Source organism: Phodopus roborovskii, unplaced genomic scaffold (genome assembly GCF_943737965.1).
Source record: "Phodopus roborovskii unplaced genomic scaffold, PHOROB, whole genome shotgun sequence".
NCBI lineage: Eukaryota > Metazoa > Chordata > Mammalia > Rodentia > Cricetidae > Phodopus > Phodopus roborovskii.
The window spans coordinates 6,575,249-6,597,164 of record NW_026126540.1 but is presented as its reverse complement, the minus strand read 5'-3'; the positions used below and the strand labels follow the sequence as shown (position 1 = coordinate 6,597,164).

The following is a 21,916-nucleotide window of genomic DNA, read 5'->3' as shown; positions in this document are numbered from 1 at the left end:
AGTGGCCTGTTAGCTCCTCCTTGTTCAGGTAAGCTGTCTCTATGTGTTTCTGCCACCTGGTCTTGTCCTCTCCCTCTGCATCTGAGTTCAACATCGAATCAGTGTTTAGGTATGGGTATTTGCTTCTGTTTCCAACAGGCATTAGTCAAGGGTTCCATGGATAAGATAGTTGTTGATTTCACTCTCCTGGAAGGGCATTTATGGCAGCCTTTCCACAGAAGCTCAAATTGTTAGTTGGCAGCAGTCTTGTAGTTCTCTAGACCTTTCTTTGTGTTCAATTTTATCTTCAAACCAATAAGAACTTTGTGGCTCTAAAGAAAGAAATTAAAGAAGATACCAGAAAATGGAAAGATCTCCCATGCTCTTGGATAGGTAGGATAAACATAGTAAAAATGGCAATCTTGCCAAAAGCAATCTACAGATTCAATGCAATCCCCATGAAAATCCCACCACAATTCTTCACCGACCTTGAAAGGATAATAATCAACTTTATATGGAAAAACAAAAGACCCAGGATAGCCAAAACAAACCTATACAATATAAGAACTTCAGGAGGCATCACCATTCCTGACTTTAAGCTCCACTACAGAGCTATAGTTGTGAAAACAGCCTGTATTGGCATAAAAATAGACAGGTAGACAAATGGAATAGAATTGAAACTCCTGATATTAACCCACCTATGAACACCTGATTTTCGACAAAACAGCTAAAATTATACAATGGGGCAAAGACAGCATCTTCAACAAATGGTGCTGGCACAATTGGATGAGGGTGTGTAGAAGACTGCAGATAGACCCATGTCTGTCACCCTGCACAAAACTCAAGTCCAAATGGATCAAAGACCTCAACATCTATCCAGCCACATTGAACCTCTTAGAAGAGAAAGTAGGAGGTACCCTTGAACAAATTGGTATAGGAGACTGCTTCCTGAACATAACTCCAGGGGCACAGAACACTGAGAGAAACAAACTTAGAAGCTTCTGTAAGGCAAAGGACACAGTGGACAAGACCAAACAGCAGCCCACAGACTGGGAAAAGATTTTCACCAATCGTATATCTGACAAAGGGCTGATCTCCAAATTATACAAAAAAATCAAGAAACTAGTCAACAGAACACCAAATAATCCTATTTAAAAATGGGATACAGAACTAAAGAAAGAATTCTCAATAGAGGAAATCAAAAAGGCTGAAAGACATTTAAGAAAATGCTCCACATCCCTAGCTATCAGGGAAATGCAAATCAAAACAACTTCGAGATACCATCTTACACCTGCCAGAATGGCTAAAATTAGAAACACCAATGATGACTCATGTTGGAGAGGATGTGGATAAAGGGGAACACTCCTCCACTGCTGGTGGGAGTGCAAACTCATACAGCCATTTTGGAGATCAGTATGGCAGTTCCTAAGGAAAATGGGAATTAGTTTACCACAGGACCCGGCAATTCCCCTCTTAGGCATATACCCGAAGGATTCACATCCATGCAACAAAGACATCTGTTCAACTATGTTCATAGCAGCACTATTTGTAATAGAAAGAACCTGGAAGCAACCTAGATGCCCCTCAATTGAAGAATGGTTAATGAAGATGTGGCACATCTACACAATGGAATACAGAAAAATTAATGGTATCTTGAAATTCGCAGGCAAATGGATGGCACTTGAAGAAACCATCCTGAATGAGGTAACCCAGTCACAAAATGAGGAACACAGTATTTACTCACTCATATATGGATTTTAGACCTAGATCAAAGGATCACCAGCCTATAATTCATACTACCAGAGGAACTAGGATACAAGGTGTGTTCTAAGAGATTCATATAAAGTCCCTCACAGAACTGGTAATGGACAAGTCCCCCAGAGCTCAGGGGAAGTGGGGGGGCAGCGAATGGAGAGAGAAGTAGGAGAAAATGAGGGGGAGGAAAGGAAAACATGTGCGACCAGGAAGATTTAGCCTGGTTAGGAATAGAAGACAGGAAATAGAGAGAGAGAGAGAGAGAGAGAGAGAGAGAGAGAGAGAGAGAGAGAGAGAGAGAATATAAAATAGGAATACATTTTATAAACATGACACATTTCATTATTTTACAATCTTTGTTCCATATTTGCTTTTTTTTTAAAATTTAGCCAAAAAGAGAAACTTCCTTTTTACAAAGATTACCATTTAAAATGATTTGATATACTTGATATACTTTTTTCTACCCAGTCAATAAATTTTTTCTACTGAGAATAATGATTAGGTTTTAGTGGTAAACAGTATACCAAGTCAAAATCGTATATTATAATTATTTTTGTTTTTTTGTTTGTTTGTTTTTCAAGACATTGTTTCTCTGTGTAGCTTCGGAGCCTATCCTGGCACTTGCTCTCTATGGACCAGGCTGGCCTAGAACTCACAGAAATCTGCCTGCCTCTGCCTTTTGAGTGCTGGGTTTAAAGGCATGTACCAACACTGCCCAGTACTGATAGTATAATTTTTAAAGCATTTTGTTTGTTAATGACAGAAAATCAAACAGCAACCAGTCTGAGTGTAAAGCATAGTTTCTATTCTGTAATAATACAACTGTGTTGTCGCCAATCCTAAACTTGATTTCACCAAAATATTTCATGCTAGCGAGAATTCCAAATTTAAAACAATTCCTGCACCTAATATTTTCTATGTGTAACTTAAACTGAAAGTCACTGTAAAGAATTATAAAAATAATTTCAAATATAAAAGATATCATCTTGAAAAGAAATAGCTATTTTTTATCCTAAATATCATAGAAATGTCCATAACACTCAGTCTGAAGGATGAGGTGATAATGACCGAGCATATCAAAGCCTGTATGAAGCTTATGGAGAAACTTCTACTTCACAGCATAAGCAACATTACAACATCATGGGAGGGAAGAAAAGCTGGATGAATGTTTAAACAACAAAGAAGTGAAGTTCATGCAGAGTGTTCAGTCTGGGCTCTTTTCACCTCATTAGTTTGTGAATCTGACATTATAAGCAAGTGTAGCTTCACTAATGAATAGAACAATATGCAAAAAAAATAATGCACAGACTCATATTTAAATACAAGCAAAGGAAAATGTACTAACAGCTTCCAAAATCATATTATCAAACACTAAAAGCAATTGCAAAATTAAAATACAGTGATATATAAAATGGTTGACTTCAGAACACTGACCAAGATACAAAATACTTTATTTCAACATGATTCAGGTTTTTGAATTGTGTGATTAAATCCAATATTGCGGTTAAATCAATGTTATTAACATTGTACAGGAAACATTTATCACATTATATGAATTCAAATAATGGAAAGTAGCCTTAATATATGAAAAAAGTAATGATGATAACAATTTGATACGGGATTATAATGTTGTCTCAGAAGTGTACATCAGATATAGGTACATAGATTCAGTAATCCTCTTTATTCTCTGAATTACTTTTGACTCAGCTTGATAGGATATTTCATCCTTTAATTTTAAGAGCATATTTTGCATACATATGATAAATGGATATGGATGGTTTCATATCATATTTCTAAATAAATACTCCTTGAAAAAGTTAACAGAGTAAGGACAAAATAGACAACATAATTTTGACTTCCAAGAGGTTTTTATTCCTCTAACACAAACACATACATAAACACAACACAAACCCATATATCAATTGTACATTTTCTATTGCATGGAGCTCATGGAACTATTGTTTTCATTAAAAGAATCCTTCATAAAGTAAATCCACATTTTAAACAATCCTGAAAGAAGGCTTAAAGCAATGTGAAGAATGTACAAGTGTTGGAGTTATCCCAACTTATGTTCTGTGTAATGAGTTAGATTACATAACCAGTACAAATTTATAGAATAGAAACCCTGCCATAAAGGAAACTTTCAAAATCACAGCATTCTTCTAACTTCTTTTCCCACTTATAGATGAGTTTTCTGTTCATTACAATTTAGTTTTAAATGTATGATCAACATCAACAGTCATAACAAGTTACCAGTAAGAGGAGAAGAAAAATGTAATAGGATTTTACAATCTATTTATAACAGATGAGATGACAGAGTATTTTTTGAAAACCCAGAGCTTAAGTTATAGATTGGTTAATAAGATATCTTCTCCTTCCACTAAGGCACAAACTGCTGCAAAGCCTCATTGGATTTCACATTTGAGCTTGTTGGGAAGCCTACAGAGAAACAGATGGAATGTTTTGCAGATTAATTTGTTTTGTGCTGGGACTAAAATCCATGAGGATATTGTATCCCTGACTACAACTTCCTTTTATATGAATCTATTGAAGCTGTCAGAGTTTTAAAAATAATAAGATTTCATATTTCCACAATGATTCTGTTAATTTGAAAATGTTTTTCTTTTAGTATTTGATAGAATAAAATGTTACAATTTATAACCAGGACTCTTATATAATCTCTAATATGAATTTTTCTGTACCAGCTGAGAAATTTAGGTTATTGATCTGTCTTTTGTGAAAACAATAAAGTATTACAGTGTGATTATTTTATGCCATTTGACAAATGAGTGATCCATAGCAAGAAACAAAACTAGAACAGTGAATGGGTATAAACATTAAAATATGAAATATGGGACTAATAAGACAACTCATCAAGGAATTGTGTTTGCTCCCTGCCTATATTTGTGAATATGATACTCATAAACTTCACCATTGAGATAAGATACTCCTGTAAATTGTACTCTGAATTAACATAAACACACAGAGAGAGAGAGAGAGAGATCAAGTAAATAAAAATTGATTGGACTAGAGAGATTGAATACTGGATAATATGTTTTCCTTAATCTTCCAGAGAACCTATAAGGTTAAAAGAACACAGGAAGAACAGAAAGAAATATGAGACAGAGAAGGAGGAGGAGTATTATGAAATGTCATTGCCTGACATGTCTTGCACATATGAATTTACAGCTTGTAGTAAAGAAGTTCTTCACAGTATCAAGACAGCCTACACTGTGACATAGATGAATGAAGGACTTAGTCTCAGTTGACGACCTAATGGCTATTGATAACTAATGGGCTTTCCATTTATTTGGAAAAATACCACGGAGACATCTGTCTTTTTGGACTGAACTGCTAGTAGATTTTTGGAACTTTTATTGGTGGACAGTCATTTTTGTACTAGCTGGACCACAACCTGTAAGCTGTAAGTCATTCTTACACAACCCATTTATATTATACATTTATGAATGAATATATAGAACATATATACAGAACCTATGTATAATATGTAGATAATGGATATATATTTGTATATAAATATATATACATATATATTCATTATATAAGTTCTTTTCCTCTAGAAAAACCTGAAAATACAAATTTTAGTATTAAAATGTATAGAATAATTATTTATCAAGTTTTATACAATGAAAAAATAGATGAAAGATAGATAATGAAAGAAATGTCCTTATCAGTGACTTAATGGATCTAAAATTTAAAAAATCTTGGATACTTCAAATAATTATTTTTACTCAATGAAATTTTATCATGAAAAGCATGATAAAATATCTGAGAAATTCACAAATATAGCATGCAGATCTACTGAAGTATCTAGAGTAACATAATCTACTTGTGAAAGGAAGGTCTGCAAAAAGCTATTGCCTTGGGAGCAAAAACAATAAAAAAAAAATGTGAAGCACAGAAGAATCCACCAGTGTTTGGGTGCAGTGATGTAATGTCTTCAGTGTAACTGTTATTGAGGGTTACAGAATTTGATAACAGAGGCAACTGATTGATATAGAATCCATGTTCCAGAGAAGTATGCATACCTTCTCAGAATTTAGTATAGAAGTACATGTGGCTTTTGATGAGCCATTAATAATAGAAAAGAGGGGAAAAGAGAAGATGCTCCATATTGAGAAGAATGCTCCAATGCCTATTTAGTTCAGGAAGAACACATACATCTTCACTCTCTATTTTTGACACATTTTCAAATCACTTGTGATATTCTGCAGATGTATTTGAAATATAGTTCATATTTTCTTTCTTGTCAATTGTTTAAAGTGTTTTGACTTTGAGAAATTTATGTTTTCTATAACAATATTGGCTCATGAAACAAGTGAATTATAAAATATTTGGATTTAATCATGTGACTTTAGCAAAAATATATTTTCTATAGAAAGAGTGAATACATAATGATGGTGAATACCAAGTATTGCAGACAGACAACATTACTTAACGTATATCATATACTGAGCTGTATGCCATCTCAGAAAGATGCATTAAAGATAACATGCAAAGTTCTGAATTCTCTGTGTAGAGATAGTGACACATATTTCATTCCTTTTCTGGCATCCAGGGAAGACTGTCATCAGCTTATCTCACTATAAACTCTCAGGTCCAAAGCCTCCTACTTAAGCCTAGAATTTAGTCAAGTCAAAATAATTCTGTATATAATCTGAAGGTAAAATTTAAAAAAATCACATAAATGACTACCTGTCTATAACCATTTCCGTATGCACAAAATTCAATCACTGTGATATAAAAAGTTCTGAATATTAGACAGAATATATCATGAGAAGAAGATAACCCAAGATCACAGAACTGAAACAACTACACTAAATTGAAAATACCAAGTTTTATTCAGTTTTTAGTTATTTTATGGTTCCAAAAGTGGAACTGGTGACTTTTAGGATAAGTAGCTTCTAGAGGCCTGTTAAAGAAGTCCTTGTCCAGGATGCTGGGATTTGTGCTGAGCAAACTTCCTGAGTTCTAAACGGAGTGTCCTGTCACCAGAACCATCTCCCTCATCTGGTTGGGATTCTACATTTCTAGAAAAATCTATCACCATTGATTTTACCTTATGTAATGTGATCTCAAAACAAATAGCTAAACTGAAAAGGAGGAAGGAAAAAGTGGATATGAAGACAACAGGCACAGAGAAGGAGAAAACTTAAACAGGAAAGATGTGCATCATCAGCAACAGCTGGAGGAAGATGACCTTCTGGGAAGTTAGGCAGATACTCCTGGTTCTCAAGCTGTCTTCTTACCTCATTTAAATATAACTTTACTAAATTGGCTATGCAGAGTCTCCAGGCCATGATATTAATAATCTGATTCTGTCTGAGAGTCATCTCATGAATGGTGCCCCTACGGTAGAGTGAGTGTGGATAGACAGACAGACCTAGAGATTCAGCTCACTATGGCCAGCATGATGGGTTGCGGGAAAAGAGGACCATACCTCTCCATTATTTTTCTGAGTACATAGTCACCTGGCCCTAATGGGATATTGATACAATTGAAGAATGTGAAGCTATTGTAGTTAGTATCTTGAAGCCAGTGGATGTGGGAGTTTTTGATGATTTGTAAATATGGTTTGACAATCGTGCTATGACATTTAAAATTTTAAAAATGTGATTTTTTTTAAAAAAAATCACACAATATTTTTCATCATTATGTAGCAAAATTATTGGATACCATTTGATGAGAAGTGACCTGGTGAGAAGGGCTAGTCCAGATGTCTCTTTCTAGGGATGATAGGGCATTTGATGCCTAGCAGCATGAGTTCTAGTTCTGCTACACTCTGATATTTTTCAGTAATTGTAATGTATTTCAGCTACTGAAGCAATGCAAGAAAGATAACATTTACCATCTGGGTCATTTTAGGATACAAGGGAATTACATGGATACAGCATCAGCTAAGGAGGAGATACTAATAGTTCCATCAGAACTTGGAACTTTTGTAAAACCATGGAGGTCATAAAGTGAAACCAAGGTTAAGAAAGGCTAGGAAATATTTCTTAAATGTTGGATTCCTACAGTATTCCTCTAATTTTGTTAGCTAAGAGAAGCAAGGAGGTGCAGAGTCCTGAAAGTTATGAGAAGTTGGTGATCCTGCTGCTGAGAGCTAGGATACACAAGAGGGCTCAACTTTCAGTTGGCCTGGATTATTGTCTTTGAATAGTTCTGTTATCTTTTTCTTTAAGATAGAGAAATATATAATGTTAACAAAAGGGACACTTCTTTAGCCAACTCTGGAGAAACAAATGTGAAAATGATTACCTAGTCTGTGTGATTATCACTTTACCTCAAAGATATTATTTGAACCACATAAAAGGATGCATATATTTGTCAATTACCAAACCTAGCTGGTGGGTAATTTGGAGTTTAATCTACTCACACTGATAAACATTGTGCAGTCCTATTTTCCGGTCTCTAAACCCTACCTGAATTTCTTGAGATCAAAGATATCTATGTATGCAAGGCATACCATGGCACTGACAGAGTCTCCCCAAGAAGAATCATTTTTAGATCATTTCTAGAATGCATTCACTTGAAAGATCTGCCTGCACTAATTCTAGAGAGAGAAAAGTCATTATTTCAATTTTCTGAACAAATCTACCTATATCCATCACCCATCTCATATTATATACTAATAATAAACCATATACACAGTAAAGTTCTGCCTACTTAAAAATAATATATCCTCAGTTGCCAAAAAAGTTTTCAATAATATAAGTGGCATGCCCTACAAAAGAGATTTAGTAGAGTGACGCTAATATCCCTTATAATGCTGGTGCAGGCAGGCAGAGATAGTGTAACATGAAAACTGCATAAACGTGTAATTTCTGAGTGTGGCAATATTTTCTCTTGTCATATAGACCATTCTTTCCAGGAGAAAGGGCACTGGATATTCACAACATATATAAAATCATTTTATTTTTTACAAAATAATAATGTTAAAACTTCAATTGTTCAATGTCATAAGGTCTGAAACATATTTTTACATTTACAACAGAATGAATGCCAATCTATGATACTGGTTTCTCGGGTTCATTGCTTCCATTCCTAAGGGAATAAACTGCCAGAACGAAGTTGGCAAATAAAACTGTATTTATTGCAACTTAGCAAACGGTTATTTTTTCCTCTCTCTGTCTCTGTGTCTCTCTATGTGTGTCTCTCTCTGTGTGTATAGTGTGTGTGTGTGTGTGTGTGTGTGTGTGTGTGTTTGTGAATGTTTATATATAAGTTAGGTGTGTGCTTACACAGTCATGTGTGTGACAATAAGAAGAAAATCTCAGAGGTGTTCTTTTTTTATAATTTATTTTATATAACAAAGTCCATTTAAATTAAAACAACCATTTATAGACAATATTTGGGAATTTGGGCGTTGTTCTTTCCAAACTATTTCCTGCTGGTAAGGGGCGCTGTCATGGGGGATTCGAAGAGGATTCAGAAATCCTGGCTGTAGTCTGTCAGGTTGCTTTGTCCAGCTGTTTTGAATGTAGGATCACCTGGTACTCTGTTTCAGGCAGTCTGGCTTGATCAAACCACATTAGTCTGGAAGGAATCCACATCTTTTCATTTTCTGTGGAAACAAAAATAGAAATCCTTTTCCCCAGTAACTTGTCCTTGAACTTAAATATTGGAGTCAAAGCGTTTTTTTTAATTTAATTTATTATTTTACATGTCGATCCCAGTTCCCTCTCCATCCCCCCATCCCTCCTTCTCTTTCTCCCTCCCTCCCTCCCTCCTTCCCTCACTTTTACCCTCTCTGCCCTCTCACATGCACTCTAAACACCCTCCTCTTCCATCCCCCCACCCCAATTCCATATGTAGGGGAATGCCATCCAGTTGGGGTCATATAGAACTGACAGGTCATGTGAAGTAGGGACTAGGGCTTCTCTCCTGTCTCTAGATTAAGGCAGTTATCCCTCCATGGGGGATGTGTTCGCAAAGTCCTTTTGTGTACCAGGGATACTCAGAGGTGTTCTTTATGCCTTGTTTGAGACAAAAATCTTTGCTTTGTTGTCTTTAGCCGTTTGTCTTCTCTGCTAAGTACTTCAGCTTGGCTTTCCATGAAATTCCAGGAAAACTCTTGTCTCTGCATCTTCATATCTTACCATGGAAGCACCAGGATTATATTTATATTTATGTGGTTCTAAGATGCAACTGCAGGTCCTTGTGCTTGCTCTGTATGTTTTTTATTGATTTGTCATGCATGTTCCAAAAGAGAGTTTGTTAATTTTTATTCACTGTGTTTGTGACAGTATCATACTTTAAAGAGAAAATTGAGAGAAAATGCAGCAGATATGTAGAATTAGCTGTGAGATATTAATTGGTCCCTTCCAGAGAGAAAAACAGTTCATCCAAACATGCCTTAAATTCTTTGTTTTTCCTTTCCAGCTTTATTTCAGTTTTTATTTCAGTGATTCAATTTCAGTGTTAAATTCTATTTTCATGTCTTGAATTGTTTTCATTATTTGATTCAATGGCTTATTTGTATTTTCATAGACATCATTAAGAGATTTATTCCTTATTTTTATCATATCCACTTATAATTGCTATTTTGAAGTCTTTGTCAGTAGTTTAGGTACATTGTAATTATTATTGCTTACTGCACTAGGGTTACTGGCTTCTGGTACTGGTTACTGGATATGTATTGTCTTGATGGTTCAGGTTTATATTTTTATGCTTTGATATAAATATCTGGAAGTATGATGTTTGTGTTTGAGGTATTTCTACCTGATAATAGCTAGTTTTACTGTTGGGTGGTTGTTCTCATCTTTGATTATTATTGCCCTTTCTAAAGACTAGTCAAGTTTGGTTGCTGTGGGTTCTCTGATAGAGATTGTCTCTGTCAGTTTGAAGGGAAGAGAAAGGAAAATAAAAAAGGGAGAAGAAAAAGAGGGAAGACTGAGAGGGATACAGGTAATAGACAACTGGGTCCAAACTAAGATATGTCCCTGACTCACAATAATGTATGTGCAGGTGTGTTATAATAATTATTTGCTGAAAGCCACAAAATAGAGGTTGGAATCAATCTTATAAAATACAGACCAAACATAAATGTTCAACACAGCATTAGAATATTGCATTAAAAATAATATGGTTTGCTGTACTGTTTGTGATCTCTGTCACTTACACTCAAGAGTCAGTGACATAATCCCCTTTAAAACTTTGTTAAGGTTTTCTGGAACCTATCCCCACATTCTCTCACCTTGCAATAATGCTTTCTATGATATTCAATAAATAATAAACACAGCACAATGTTAGGGACAGACACACACAGACAGAGCAAACAGACAAAGGAAAACCATCAAAATTGGTTTTCAAGTTGATAAAGATTCAAACTCAAAAAAAAAAAAAAAAAAAAAAAAAAAGAAGACAGAAGACACAGGGGACAGGAAATAGACAATTTAAATCTGGGCTGCTTCTTGTCTAAGGAAACAGAGGCGGGGTGCTTTGATTTCTTTTGTTAGTGTGACAAGGATGCATTATTGGAAAATTCATTATATTAATGAATTCAAACTGACCACATTTTGATGCCTCAGTTAGGAATTATTAATGTTTTTAATCCATGATATTTAATATAATATAATACAATGAAGTAAAAATAATATAAACTTTATAAATAAAAAAAACAAAGAGCCACTGCTAAGAGTGTGAAATGATTGGTAAGAGATGAGAGAACATGCACCCAGCTCTGCATTTACTGATGTCTTTACATATAAATATATACATGAGAAATTGTAACTTCTTAAACATGTAAGTGCAACAACATCTCACTTCATTTTCCTTTCATTTTATTTTCTCCTCATGCAAAACAACCTTTAAAGAAAAGTGTTTTTTTTATAAATTATCACCAGCCTCAATTCTCCATGTAAGTACATAGATGATTTGAGAGGTATTTATAACAATACTTCTGTGTAGGGTCTAGGCAAAGGGAGTTGAAATGTAAAATTCTTAATTGTCTGTTAAAATGAACATGACCTCAGGAATTTGCACTGATTGTCTTGGCTTTACAGGTGCTCTATATGATTAATTTTCACCACTTGTAAAATCTGATATTCAGATAAGAGCTTGACAAACTTTATATTTATTTAACCTAGACCAAGCCTTTTCAGATATTCATTGCTATAAAATACTCAGCTAATCAAAAAATAAAATATGCTATGTTACAGTATATTGATGATCCTATGGCAACCACATGAGCATATAAATACAATTAAGTATATTACTAATAGATATATGTGTATGTAGAGCACTGTGCATGAAGAGGTGACATAGCATATCCTGTTAATAAATATGGGTTTATATAATTTGAACTCACAGTTTTAAAATAAAATTTCAAAATGCTTACCCATAATACTCTTTTAGTATAGCCAAACACAAAACCTATCATCTCTCAAAAACGTAAAGCCTGTCAATCAGAGACTAATTAAGTAATTCCATGCAGAACAGATGGGAATTCTGGAAACGTCTTCCATTTTTAGTACACAGTTTTAGGGAACAATGATGATGTTTGTAATTATATCTGTGTACATGCTACAGAGGTTAGCAGGGTTTAATTATTATATATATATATATATATATATATATATATATCTCCATTTGTTAAAACATCTAAAGCAAAACTAACTCAGAATATAGTGGTGGTTGCCCCAGCTTTCACTTCATCCACACTGTGAGAGATTTGGTTAAACATACAGACATAGTGATTATTGTGGTCAATTTTCTTTTGCACTTTTATAGATGAGATATTCCCCCAAGACCTCAGAAAAAAAATTCACCCAAAGAACAAAAACCAATAAATAAATAACAATGACCTAGTTTATTCTTTACTGAATAAAAAAGATATCCTATTGGGAGCTCTGCATTTCTGATGGTCCCCTAGAGATGCATTGTGGCCATGAAAGAACAAAGGACTTGTGCTGAGAAACCCTCCTTTTCATCATCTACATCTCCCCAGGGTGTGTCCTTTAGGTATTCATTAGCTGAATCTCTGCTTCCATCTGAGTTATCAGGACAATGCATTTGTTCATGAAGATCAAAATGAAAGAAACAAAGATTGCATTTTAAAATTTCCAGCCTCTATGCTAGCACAGAAAATATAAATTAAATCACATTTAAACTGTACATGCTAGCTGTTATTTATGATGGAACTTCTTAAGTAGAAAAATTTTGTGAAGTTTTACTTTTCCAATTCAAATTTAAACTCTTAAAACCAGATAGATTGACCACATCTTAACAATGTTAAAAATGCTGTCATAATTTTATTAGTTCTGCAAATATGGAGTACAACACAACATGCCAATTATACTTATTCTTTTTTATAATCATTTTATTTAAAGATGCATTATTTTTTCATACAATATCCTAATTACAGTATCCTAACCCTCTCCTCTGCCAAAATCCTGTCCACTGCCCTCTCATGTAGATCCAACCTATTCTGTCTCTCATTAGAAAACATCAGATGGGCCATATTTGCTACTGATGGCCATGGCTTGTTCCATGTTCCTGCTGCAGCTGGGTCTGTGCTGATACATGTGGCCTATGTCAATTCAGGAGTCCATAGGAACCATGCATGATGAAATCAGAGGGACATGTTGAGCCAGCTGGCCTTTAGGTGACTCTGGGAAAGCTAGCACTGCCCCCATTGAACACAGTAGCCAGAGAGGTACTCTTCCCTCAAGCACTCAGGAGAAAGGACCCCTCTTCTTAGTATGTGCAAGGAAGAACTGGCTCTGGTGGCATGGGTCATAATGGAGCTGGCTCTGCTCACAGTCTGTAGGGCCACTCAGCTTCTTCCCAGGACCAAGGTCAGGCCTTTGATTGCCACACCCTTACATTTACACCATCTAGGACCAGATGAAGATCCTGGTCCTGTGGATCAACCCCTGCAGGATCTTCTGAACTCAAAGAGGAGCTCCAGTGATGGTATACCAGAAGCCAAAGGCCATGAACCAGATTAAAGACTTGTTGCAATGAAAATGTGCTAAAAAAGCTGATTAGACAAAAAGATATATACTCTGTGACACACCAAAGCTCCCCATGTCACCAAGACAAATGAAAAGTTTTTGGAGAAGTACCTAGGAGTTGTTTGTTTTGTTTTGTTTAATTTTTTGCTTGTTTGGGTTTTTAAAAAAAATTGGGGGGGGCATTACAGGGATGAGGAAAGGATATGAAGGGACTGTGTGGTGAGCTAAATTAGGGGACCTGGGTGAAAACCCCAAAGAACCAATAAATAAATTATGTTAAATTAAAAAAAACAACCAAAAAACAAAACAAAAAAACAAAAACAAAAACAAAAACAGAAAAAAACTTCAAATAGAAACCAACAAGAGGTAACAAAATAAAACATAAGACTAAAAAAAAATATCAAAGTAGGACAAGGCAATCAAACAGAAGGAAACTGTCCAATAGAAGGAACAAGAATCAGAGACCTACTCATTCCCATACTCAGGAAACACATGAAACACAAAACTTAAATCCATTATAAAAGCAGAGGACCTGGTGAAGACCCATGCAGGCCCTGTATATGCTGCTTCAGTCTCTGTGAGTTTATATGATCTCTGTTCAGCTGATTAGTGGGCCTTGTTCGCCTGATGTCCTCCATCCTCCTCTTCCATCAGTTGCCGTGGACTCTGAAGGGAGAGATTTGAAGAGAAATTTCATTTAGAGCTGCATGTTCCAATGTCTCTGTTGATGTCTCAGTCTCTGCCTCTGTCTCTTGTATACATCTCCTCAATGTCTGCCCATGGGTCTCTGTATTTGTTCCTATTTCCTTCAGGAGGCAGTTTCTCTGATGGCTGAGTAAGACTGACCTATGACTAAGCAGATTATCATAAGAAGTCATTTTTATCAGGAATTTTATGTTGTTTTGGTTTATAGACCTGCCTGTAAAACCCGAGATGGACAGTGCTTGAGGTAGATGCCTAATGACAATCTATAACCTCCAGTTACATGAGTTTATGGTTCTCACACAAACATACATACAAACAAAAACACACAGACACACATACACACACATACACAATCACACACAAAACAATAACACTAACACAGGAAAAAATAGCATATGTAGGCTATGTAGATAAAAAATGAAGAAATCATTATTTCTGCTGAAAACAACCTCCCTTTAGTCATTTAATAGTTTTTCAAATAGCACTATTTCATACTCCCTTACAGGCTTTTATTTTATTTCAATAAACAATTGCCTAAGACGATAAAAATTAAAATAAAATAACTGATCAATCCCAAGAATATATTCCTAATTATTCCTTTAGTCATTATTCAAATCAGAAATCAGAAGTAAACATTTTATAAACATAGTTATGTGAAAACAGGTGGTATTTGATTATTTTCATCTGAACATTCTAATGAAACAGTGAGAAATGAATTGCTAGTAAATTATTAAATGTAATAAGGGAATTTTTAGCTGATACCTCAGGGTGAGAAGAATGCTTCAAGAAATCACCAAGAATGAAATTTAAATTCCCCTGCTGAGTTAAATATGTCTTGACAATGTCAGCGAACTTGGAAGAAAAAAATGATAAATTGCTATTATATGCTCAAGTTTCTAATAGTCATGCTGATAGCTATTGTAAATATTGCAGGTTTCAATTGAAAAGCATGTTTTATATTTATCCTTATTTTTGTAAAAAAGTACTGGCCTCTTACAATGCCACAAACTTCAAGTGAGTGCAAAGAATAGTAAGTGATTTATAAAATGTCTTGCTCTCAAGAAAACTGACATCATACAATATAGTTTGGCTTTAAATTTCATTTTTTATTTTTAATAATTTTTATAGTAACAAACCTGTAAACTCCCTCATCCCCAAATTGACTAATTTATATATATATATATACATATATATATATATGTATATATACATATATATATATGTACATTATATGTGTGTGTGTGTATGTATGTATGTATGCATGTTAATGCTCCCAAAATATTTTCAGTTTCTTTGGTTTTGTTGAATATGGAGGTATAGAGTTCTATAAAAGTGAAATACTCCAATTGTATAATAAAGTTTTTAAATTCATTTAAAATTTCTACATATTCAAGAAACAATAATTGTTTTGCACTATAAAATGTAACAACAGGTATTAAAATTATTTTTATATCTATTTTGCTGGAGAAAATGTGCTTATTTAAACTTTAAAACTCTGAATGCAGTGAAAATCATTTCTATTTTTAAGCATTAAACCATTTTGATAGGCATGATGTTAAAAAAATGAAGCAGATCCACAATACATGAATTGATGATAATTATCTACTAACTTTTACAAGACAGAGATAGACTATTGAATTCATGGGTTGTCAAGAATGTACTTTATTAAGAACAAAAATCTTAAAATATGGTAATTTTTAATGCTTCCATAATTGAATTCTGATCCCTAAAATAGAAGAAATTGCATCATAATTCGTTGCTCCCTCTCTGATTCTCATGTCAAATCTGTCACCAACTACTTTTAATAAATCTGATAACATCTCTTAACTCTAGCTGGGTTTTTCCATCTTCCTCATTTCTACTTTAATATACATAACTGTTACATTCTCTAATATGAACTATTTTTTTTAAAAAATCTTCTATACTGAAGCAGACACCCACAGCTAAATACTGAGTAGAACTCCTGGAATTCAGTTGAAGAGAGGGAGGATTGATGAGCAAAGCGGTCAAGACCAGGCTGGAGAAACCACAGAAACAGCTGACTTTTACAAGGGAAAGCTCATGGACCCCAGTCTGACAGCTTGGAAACCAGCATAGAACTAAAGCCTCCTGAATGTGGGAAATTAGGAGGACTAGGCAAGTTTATACAGCCTCTGGTTGTGGATCAGTATTTATCCCTAGTATATGAATGGACTTTGGGAGATCATCCCACATAGAGGCATACTCTGCCTAGACACATGGGAGAGGGCCTGGGCCCTGCACCAAATAATATGGCAGACTTTGAAGATTCCTCATGGAAGGCTTCCCCCTTCCTGAGGAGGAGAAAGGGGATGGGGTGTGGTGTGGTTTGGAGACAGGGGAGGAGGAAGGTTGAGAGAACTGGGTTGATATGTAAAACAAGCTTGTTTCGAATTTAAATGTAAAAAATTATCATAAAATGTTTTCTTTCTTTTTACATTATCACCAGACTTTTTTGCTTAATTAATCTTGAAAATGATTATGAGACATATTTTCTCTTAAATGAGAAAAGTGAATTTAGTTCCTGATCTGTATAACTCTTTCTTTATGCTAATTCTTTGGTCTAAAGGCTATTTTAATCATTTGATTACCTATTCTGAAATATTTTCACTACACATTTCTATCTCATCAGTTTTCACTGATACACATACACAAAATGCCACATTATCTTAGAATAATCCTAGATTTGTCATGCAGCCCATGTTTTCAGTTTAAATTATTTTCATGAAAGCCAAGTTGATTTATTGGTCTGTTAGGCAAAACTATTCACATTCTCCTCAACTGAATTAATATGTGATCTACAAATTGAATGCCTCCTTAAAACATAAAGTAGCATCTGATTTCTCAAGATCATATATGAAAGTGATGTTAGTGGACCAGCTTATTAGCAACAAAATGCAATATAAAATCTATAACTTTTCTCTTAAACTCCTAAACAAAAACATTCACTTTGAGTCGATCCTTGTGGTTAATAGAAAACAAACATTAAAGCAGTTTTTAGTACTGTGAAATCAAATACTTTTCATTCAACCAAATACAAATTCCAGTTAAAGCCAAAAATACCAGATTTAAACATATTCTTTTGAATTTTACTAATGGTGTTGCTGTGGGTTACCAAGTCCTACGCTACAAGCCACTCTTCTATATAAATTTGTGGACAAAAATTGCCTTAAAGCCTTTGGCAGTTGTACTATCCTTGACAGAGAATGAAACATCAGAACCCACTGAAGGAGATGAAAAATGAACTCAAGAGTCTATTCAGTTCCAGTTCATTCAGAATAATAGTCCTTAAGAGAGGACCATGAAAGAAATATTTTACATCACACCTTTAAGCGTGAAGAAGAACCTACATACAGCAGGACAGACCCAAACTGAAGTTCTCTTCACAAAAATCACTGTTGAGCTTCTGCCCATAACAGGCAATGCAGTAATAGATGCCACCCTCTTTAATTGTTAGTCTGTTTTTTACACTTGCATATTCAGGATTGAGAGACCATCAGTTATGATAAAGGTTTCCTTGGTCAAATTGTTTGTTCCATATCTTGAATTGGAATGAAAATCATCATATGCAAGTTTGTTTTTTCCATTGTTTTACATCAGGGGACATTAAGGAGCCACATAACTTACTTAGATTGGGTTTCATTTCTATGATCTTTGGATAAAAAACACAGTAATTTGCAGTTTTGTTCTTCAACAGAAAACCCTATCCACATCAGCTAATATAACTTACCAGGCAATGAAAAGTTGTTGAATCAGTTTCAGTTTGACTTGATCAGGAAGCTGTGTGGATACCAGTCATATACTGTTTAATATCTCTAAATGTGGCAGTTTATTGGACAGGTAAGACTTGAAGGACAATGTGGTCAACTCAGCCTTAAGGCAATACTGGCATAACTTCAAATGTTTCTAACATAAGTTATATCTTAATGAGTGCTTGCCTACTTGCAGGTTGTATACATATCTAAGCAACATGCAAAATTGTATCATATAAAATATATTGTGCTTTTGTTAAAGGATATTTTTAAAAGTCACCTCATGAATTATATTCAAATTGATCACACTGGGCCTTTGAAATGACACAGTTGGTAAGAGGGCTCTTCCCCTGGTGATATGAGTTCTTTCTTTAAAACTATCATTAAAAACAGTGGATATGGTAACACATGTCTGTGATCCGATGATTGGAAAGTAAAATGGAGACACCAGCTAGAGAATTGCTTTTCAGACCTAGCACTAGCTAATCATAAGTGTATAGTGTAGCAGAAAAGTTGGAAAGCCTGTTTTAACAAAATAGAAGTCTTAAATAGCCCTCTAATGTCCATATGTACACGGCATGATACATTTGTTACTAATGTCGATGATGATGACAATGATGATGGTGATAATGACGATGCTAATGATGATTATAGTTATGGTGCTGCAGATGATACATAATTTTGTAGAAATAGTTATTATTTCATTTTATTAGAGAAGATGTTTATGCAATTTAAATTTCATTTTTATTTTTATTCATTGGTATGTGTGTACACAAACTCGGTGTAGATGGGTGTACATACAGGCAATGTACAGAGGCCAAAGAAAAGCTTTTGTGACTTGGTCCTTGCTTTTTGCATGCATAAAGAAAGTTACATCCTTTCTAATCTTCTGAATTGTATTCTCTGTTCTCTTGTGTGCATATATATATATATATATATATATATATATATCCCCCTGAGAAATGCTGCACAGATCTACCTCTCTAGGACCTTTCAAGTTCGAAACATAGATAACAATTGTTAAAATTCTAATGGGGATGAATGGTTAATTTTTAAACGAAACATTTCTAAGCACTTGTCCTGATGTTCATTTTAATGCATATAAATACAGACATTAGGTGTGGAGCAATTAAACTAGTAGTAGCAAATATAGTCTGTTATTGACAAAGCTGACTTGAGCTAAAGAACTAACAGACTAGCTTTGTTGAAAACTCTACACCACCATCATTCCCCTGGAACATTCACAAACTATTTGAGATAGCTACACAAAGGGTGCTGCAGAGTTCCCTGGCACAGAACCATCTACGGCTGGGTAGGGCAATTTGTATCAGACCTTGCAATCACAGTGCTTGATGAGTCATTTCCTTCTCAGTCAGAAGAATATTTCCTCTGGTGTAGGCTTCCTACTATGTTGGTGCTAAGAAGCAAGGGAAGATTTGCTCCAAAACAAACACAAGTCTTAATGACTATGGTTGGTGCTAAAATTGCAAGGCTATAACTAGCCCAATCAAGTGTCTGAAATAGACACATGGTTTAATAGCCTTACTGACACTGTGGGCAACCTGTTTGCCTGAGTCCTGAGGAGAGGGATTTGATGGTGACATCTCAATTAAGATTGAGAGTTCCAAGGTCTCTTATATTATGTAGATTGTCTGGTGTGTGTTAGTTTCCAACTACTTCAACAGGAAGCTTCTCTGAAAAGGACTGAACATATCACTGTTACATGGGTGTAGCAGGATGCCATTCAGAGTCATTTTAATGCTAAATACCTTTAGTAAAACAGACACATTTGGGTTTCTCCTAGACTCTAGGCTATCTAGTTTCAGGTTCTTGGTCACTCAAGAAGCATTACGTATTGATTCCATCCAATGAAATGGGCATTAAGCCAATTAGATATTTGTTGGTCATTAGCACAAGTTTGTGCCACTATTGCACTAGCATTTATTTCAGGCAGGATGACATTGTAGATGGACAGTTTTGTAGCTGGGGTGGTGTTTACAGTTTTCTGTTAGTAACATGCAAAGTGCCTTCTGGTACCCTGAACACTAGTCAGTAGTCGTGAAAGCTCTAGGTAGGCATCAGTTCAAATTCTCTGTGTTCAAGGAATTGTGTAGGCATTTTCCTCAGCAATAGGGACCTGCTATCTGTGGGGAGCAACCTAGAACATGTCAACAGTGGGTTGTTTCAAGGTTAACATGTCATCCTTTTGTAACCCACTACTGATACTGGAATCTTCATTTGCTGAAACATATCCATTTAGGGCTTTGTATTCTCCATCATTTGCTGATTTCATTTCATCATTTTCATGTATATGTATATTTTAGAAAACTTCTATTGTATTAGGTTTGCACATTTTCCCTCAAATGCCCTGAAATTTCAGTAATGTCTTAATATATTTCAGCCCTGCCTGATTTCATCTTCCACATTTTTAATTATTAATCTCTATTAATCTGTGGTTCTATGGATTATGTAATTCTTATGATTTTGAATTAATAGATAATATTACATATAAGAGATTGCAGAGCATACTTGTGTTTTTGGAATCTATGGTACCCCATGCAAGTTAGATTTTTCAAATATTATGCTCTCTGTTTTTATCTGTGAATTTTATTTCTTTTTGTTTCAGTAGGACTGAGAAGTTTTGTTTATTTAATTATTTATTTTCCAGATCAATCCCTGTTCCCCTTCCTTGCCTTCCTCCTGTCACTCCCACCTTCCCCCCATACCATCCCACACATGGTCCTCAAAGAGGGTAAGGTCTCTCAGATTAAGTCAATGAATTCTGTCCCATCACCATGTTGAGATAGGACCAAGGTTCTCCTGACTGAGCAAATAAGCTCACACCACTTCTCCCTGGGAAGTGGATGGGGGATGGGATGGGGTGCCCAGTGGGGGGGGGCATTGAAGAATAGGAGGGATAGGGAACTGGGGTCATTCTGCATCATAAGAAAAAATTATAAAATTGAAAAATAAATAAAAAAGATAAGCACATGATATAAAGCAACAATTATAAAACTTCTCCCCTGAATGCAAGTGACACTGGATGATTTGGGCAGTTTGTGGGGCCACTGGCAGTGGGACCAGGATCTATACATAGTGCATGAACTCCCTTTTAGTCTTGCCATATCGGAAGTAACTTCATCACACGTTTCTTCGATGTCCATCTTCCATCTTTCTTTTTGGTGCAGGTGGTGTTGCCAGGACTATTTATGTCTCACTGTCAAGAAAAACCCTAAACCATTTTAAATGCCATATTCTGTAGGTCTTTGAAAGATTTGAAGAATGCCTATTCATCTTAAATACATGTCTGTATATCTAGAAATCCTAACTAACTTAACTATAAGTTTTGACTATTATGGGTAGCTATCTAAAATCTGTACTAAATTATACATTACATTTTTAAATGAGCTATATAAACACAATACCCAACAAAAGGAGAATATACACATCACAACATTGACCTTTAATTGTATCAATAAATAAAAATCCATTCCAAAACAAAGTAATCATTAAATGAAAATCCATTCCAAAACAAAGTTTTCATATCTATACCATAATACCCTTTTTACTTTTAAAAAGAGATTGGTTGTGAATATTAACCATTTATAACCAACCCCATTTAAATGAAAACAAACATTTATAAACAATATTTGGGAATTAGGCATAAAGCCTAAGTGATCATGGTGGATAATCATTTTAATATGTTCTTGATTTCAGTTTGTATAT

General features: G+C 34.8%; 1 pseudogene; it reads right to left on the bottom strand.

The window, feature by feature from the left end:
- LOC127232896 (eukaryotic translation initiation factor 3 subunit E-like) overlaps positions 1 to 21,354 on the bottom strand; it is a 47,788-nt pseudogene extending 26,434 nt beyond the window's left edge.
- Between the last annotated feature and the right edge of the window lie 562 nt (positions 21,355 to 21,916).